The 6,000-nt window shown below is 45.1% G+C and overlaps 1 non-coding gene across 1 annotated transcript; it reads right to left on the bottom strand.

Moving 5' to 3' along the window:
- Positions 1 to 3,985: 3,985 nt before the first annotated feature.
- Positions 3,986 to 4,058, bottom strand: Trnaf-gaa. Its single transcript has one exon. It is a non-coding gene; the product is annotated as a tRNA-Phe (tRNA).
- Between the last annotated feature and the right edge of the window lie 1,942 nt (positions 4,059 to 6,000).

Raw genomic sequence — 6,000 nt, 5'->3', positions numbered from 1 at the left:
TGCCAATACATGCACAATACATTGGGCAACAGTAAACTGAAAGCTTAGACCTAAGTAACAAGGCATTCAACTGTCCTTGTTCTTCACCCTTGTTTCAGTGAAGACCTCTGATGATTGCTTGAACCAAACATGGCACGGTCGCAAGGCCAGGCTTTCGGCGAATGTTTTGCCACCTTTTTTTTTATTACCTCTCTGAACTCTGTAAGGTCATCGGCGGGCATATCGATAATCCGCGTCTTGCCTTCCTTTGCTCTGAGAACCGACACCAAGTCCCTAGAAGTGAGGATTGCGGCATTCGGAGACTCTCGGATGTTGTGCAATGTTACATAATGCTTTAAAAGGCGGCCAAAACCGTCGCAGGCGTTCTATACATGCCCGCTTGCAGACAACAACCTGCGTGATAGCTTGTCGTTTTCTCACATTTCATGGAACTGAAATTTGTTCTTAAAATTCTTCTTTGAGAATTCGAATAATGCTTCTTGGCGCGAAGAGAGCGTGTGCTTTATTGTGGTGAAGATTATCGCTGGCTGTGGCAAAACTTTTTGTAGTGCTGGGTGTCGTTGCGAGGCAAGTGAAAACGCTGATCTGCTTTTTCTGCCAGTAATACCCTTGCACTTCGCGTGGAACATCTATGCCCCAATCTTCAGCAAACTCAGTGAAGGACTACTCACCTGGGATTTACAAGTGCCTTCATTTCCCATATGTTTTCCCTCTAATGTACTTGGTGTATTCATGAGTGGTGTACGTTTCCACGCAAAACCTTGCGAGTAGGAGCAAAACCCCGACACTGAGCGTTTTCTTCATCAAGTCTCCCGATTTTCAGATAGCCATTTCTATTTCCCCTTCAATATGAAGTTGTAAGGTAGTTGAACTTAAAATATTTACTCCAGGGTATACTTCACATTTCTAAAGCATGCAGGCGTCTGAAGGGCTGGTGCACAAGCACAGAGCAGTGATGACCTCTCTGGTGAAAATCCTGAACGAGGCGTTGTTGATGGGTGCTTTCACATGTTCAAAGTTCGAACAATATATGCAGACGCACTGGTTCCTATAAGGAGCAATCTTTACCCACTTGGGGCACAACCTATAAACATTTCTGTTGGGCCGAGCTTGATGTCCGTGTGCAATTTCACCAGGAGAGACTATGACGCACCAATGGAGCGGGGAATATAGCGGTTCTCTACACACTGTTTTGTCCCCGATGTGTTCACAGTCACGACATCATTCTTGTTCCGACTTTAAATTGAGCAGCTCATCTCGTCTTCCAGTAAATAGTGGCATCCGTCATAATGTTAGATTCTTTGAGCTTGGGATGGCTGTAAGGGTCAGGGAGAGCCACGCTCCCTGGGTTGTTTTGAGCTTTCTTGCATGATTTGTCAATCAAATCTTCGTGGCCTCCAGAACAACTTATAATTTGTTCTTTGTTCATGTTATTTATTTATTAATTCATTCATTCGTTTGAATGAATTAGTGAGGAAACAAAGTAAACAACTGACACATCCCCTTGATTCACGTGCTCTTCTGAAGTACAGTTCGCACGTTTGCCTCCCTTTCAGCACACATCGTGGTCAAAGACGCCTCGAGAACCTATAGCCTGAGTTCTCACACATGAGGCGCGTCACTAATCTTCCACCAAATATTCTTTTTTTACCGCTTCTTTAACTTGACTTTGCTTTTTTCCCCCAGTATAAGCGAAATAATCTTTGCCGGAATTCAATTTACATTCTGAAAGGCAACTTTTCAGTGTTCACTGATGACACGCCCTCGTTAATTTCCATAACAATCTTTGATGTGACAACGTAGTGATCACTGGTGTCCGAGGGTCCAGCTTGTACACTATTTTTCCTTGTCGGCAACACGCGTAGGGGAATGCCTGAAACAGTTGCAGTACAACTAGTCAGTCTCCAGGAGGGAGACGGAGCAAGGATCCCCGATTTGCTTCCAGTATTTCAAAGTCAGGTCGGAGACACACCTGAAGCTCTTCTGTTGTCGGAACAGTTTCTTGTAATGGCGCTCAAAATCTGCACAAAAGACACGCTTCTCGCTGTAGATTGCCGCCATTACATTGTGGATTGGGGCTCTAGGAGTTGAAGAGCTTCCTGGGATACGTTCTGCATGCCGCGACAACAACCACTGGTCAACAAACCAAAATTTCAACGTCTTGTTTTCTTTTTTTTTTTTTGTCATTTCTGTTTTTTTGTACTGCGAAGTGCGATAGTGGAACCTCGCAGGGATAGCCGCACTTGAGTTAAGCCAGCTACTTACTGTTTCGGAAGAAGTCAGGAAAGCTTGGGAAGGGTGTTTCCTGCGTGCGTTTGGAACGCGTCGAAAAAAAAATATAATTAGCATCTTCAGTCTACAAACTCGACTGCCGTTTGCTCGATCTTATCACTCGACTCAGCTACCGCTTTCTTGTATCCTCTCCCCATACTCTTTTCTTTTTCTTACATTGACATTTTTGCAAAAGTTTAAAGGTCCTGAAACATTGAGGAAACACGGCGGCGACAGCAACTCATGTTCATCAACAGTGGGTCAACTTGTATCTCGGTCGCCCTGTTACCCAACAATTCTGTCACAACTAATTAAGATGAGCACCACACAAGTGACAGCAACAATGTTGCCTCGGGATGACAGCTTTCGGCAACAAAAACAGCAGCAACTTGTGTTAGATGACGCGTGTTGCCCAGATCGGTGGATGAGCAAATTTCGTTCCGTCGACGACAACACAGATAGCTTCGGTGGTAGAATTTTAAATCCTGGCCTAAAAAACGCTATGTAACAATAATTACGGCTGGCGTGCAGCTAAACTAATTTGATTAATGTCTTATGGGAAGCGATTGTCGAAATCGTCACAGCAACGGTCATGAACGCTCAGAATGTCGTTGGAATTAGATGTTAATGCAATTACGTACATGCAAAGGTACAAGCCAGCTGGACAATGATGACGAAAATAATCCCTGCAGAAGGGGAACATGGAGGACAAAGGAAGAACACAAATCTCCAAACAGAGCTATACCCACTTTCACCTCAAGAAACAAAAACCCTTTGCGCGTTGTTCATGCGGCGCGATATGTAGTTCTTACGAGATTTGGTGGTCGGGGGTAAAACCGACGCCTTTGGCGTTTGGAACGTGTACGTCTTGATAAAATAACATATATCTAATCTAAAATTCACCTACATATATCTGAATTACAAACATAAAGAGGGAAATTAGTAATGCTCCGCGTGGAGCCGGAGTTTTTTTACTACGGTTCTTGAGGTGAAAACGGGTATAGGTGACTGATGCGCTACCGGAAAATCCGCCTGATCCTGGTATCGAACCAAGGACCTCTCCATTTCCAATGGAGCGATCCACCAACTGAGCTAACCAGGAATGGACCTTTTCCGAGAAGCGTTCTGCGCACGCGCGAGCGCCCGATGCCAAGCGGTGGAAGTCGGCACGAAAAAATCGAGGAAATTCGGAATGAGGCTGTAAATCGACGAGTAGAACACGTAATTGCAGCATATATATAATTGTGTTACACAAAAAAAGAAAGTGGACGGAAAGAAAAACACGACGTTTGGGTGGACGCTACGGATTTCCTTCTTTAAAGTCGCGCTAGGCCTACCTCGTTGCATTGGGCACGCGACGCTGCTCAGAGAGCGTAGCAACTGGTAACGTAGCTCCCATTATTGATTGGTAGCGCAGGTCACTTCCTCGATTTTTTAGTTCGCGCAGCCACCGCCTGGTGCCGTCGGTATATGGAAAAGGTCCATTAGACGTTAGTAGAGCAAACGGGTTTTATTAGCTGCCACAGTCTAACACCAACAAGGGTCAACGGACTGAATTTTTAAGGTTATGATGATTGCGCAATTATATGCAACGGTGCAAGCGAGCTGAACAAAAATGGCGAAAATAATCCCTGGAGAAGGAGAACTAGGGGGACAAAGGACAAACACAAATCTCCAAACACAGCTAGGTGACTGGTGCGCGACCGAAAAAATCCGCCTGGTCCTGGTATTGAACCAGGGGCATTTCCATTTTCAATGGAGCGCTCTACCAACTGAGCTAACCAGGCGTTAGACGTCAGTAAAGCAAACGGGTTTTATCAGTTGCCGCCAGTCTAATACCAACAAGGGTGAACGGCCTGCATTTTGAAGGTTATGTGATAATGCAGTTAAATGCAAAGGTGCAGGCGAGCTGGACAAGAATGACTGAAAAAATTCGGTAAAGACACTTAAGATTGCTTAGATGTATGAATGCAAGAGCATTCCTACACGCACCGCATTCCTACAAGCAGCGCGCCACATCTTCCTTTTCACACTGCTCTCCGGCGGTGACATCCCGCTCCCACAAACCAGAGGCGCGGCAAACCTCGCCTGCTTTACGACGGCTTCATTGACGAGGCATCTTCGTTGCTGCACCTTTCTTTGTTTTATTTCTGAAGTGCGTCCGCTTTGCAGCCAATTAAAATTTATGTGCCATTTCGCTCAGCCAATGAGTATTTAGGTGCCGTTTTTCGCTGCTGCAGACATCAGATAACGCCGGCTTCACTCCATGGGACAGTTAATGCTTTCGCATTAATAATCCCTGGAGAAGGGGAACGATGGGTACAAAGAACTAGAACTGCCGATAGATCAGCTAACATTACTGCTAGATAAATAAAAATGGCATGCCTACGCATCCGTTCTTAAAATTTAAAAAATCATCCACTAAAGTGTGCAATTAAAAAATCGAAGCATGAAAGCGACCGCTTTGATCATGATTTTTTATGGTTTGAACTATAAACCGCCACCGCCAGACACCTTAAATGTTTTGAAATTTCCCATGACGCTTTGGGTAATGAAGTGATCACATAAGAGGTGGCAAAGGCAAATAGACAGCGTTGAAAATAATTCACTCCAACGATTGTTATGAACGCCGATAACTCCACGCTACAAAATACATATTGGGGTACTATCGGTGCTGACTAAATTTTACAGTAGAAATCGGTATTGCATGAAAGAGTGAACCGGACAGAACCGCTTCATATGGTAGCGTAAATCATGAACATTGTAGCGATCTCATCTTCCTCGGTTAGGTCCAGCTGCTTTATAAGCGATTGAAGGATATCTTGATAAAATAAAGAGAGAAAAATACTCTCCACTTGAGTTTTCTAATCTCAATCAGTGATCGATGTCGTCCCCGTAATAATTTGCGGCCCTTCGAACGCACTAGAACGTTGCAAAGTCACATGTCCAGTGATGCCGCGCCGCACACGAACGAAGGTAAACAATCAAGATGGCGGAGTGTTCCCCGTGTCGGCCCCGCCGTCTGCGCGGTGTGACAGGATGTTCTCCGGCTGTCGGAAAACAAATCGGTGAACACGATTGCCGGGCGACAGAAACATGTTTCCCGAAAGTTGCTGTTGCCTCAATGTGACGCTCTCGCCGAAAACATGTTTCCCTCACGCCGATAGACAGAGTTGTCCAACTGTTTACTCAATGGGACAGCGCCTTAAGCGGCATTCCCTCGAGACACCGGCAACATTGAGCGGCTGCTCTTATGGTGTCGGTTGTAATTCCCAGGGATAATCTCTTCCCAGACGGGAATTATCGCTGTGCGCCAAGGTGGTCGACAAACAGCGCCGTAACCAAACTCACAACGCTGGTATGTCGTATTCCAAATGATGGCGCCCTTGGTCGAATGACTATTGCAGTCTCAAGAAGGTACCAAACAAAACTAATAACTTTTTTTGGGGGGGAGGGCTGCCAAGTCTAAATTTTGACTGCATTTTATACTGAAATTATTTATGCGTGTTCACTGTCACAAACATTGTTCACTGCATAAAACATCGCGAACGATCATCGTCGAAAACACGACGTCAACAGGCGCTACTTGTTGCCTGTTTGGTGGTCCGGAAGTCCGAAGCTACGTTTTCAAGGTTAAATAACTGTGAAAATGGTAAGACAATATGGCCAAAATAAATGCGGGGTTCAAAAGCTAAAATAATTCCAAAACTTAGAACTATCACGAACCCA

The sequence above is a fragment of the Ixodes scapularis genome, unplaced genomic scaffold (assembly GCF_016920785.2).
Source record: "Ixodes scapularis isolate PalLabHiFi unplaced genomic scaffold, ASM1692078v2 PGA_scaffold1__304_contigs__length_218370807, whole genome shotgun sequence".
NCBI classification, from domain to species: domain Eukaryota; kingdom Metazoa; phylum Arthropoda; class Arachnida; order Ixodida; family Ixodidae; genus Ixodes; species Ixodes scapularis.
This window is presented reverse-complemented; position numbering and strand designations above follow the sequence as displayed.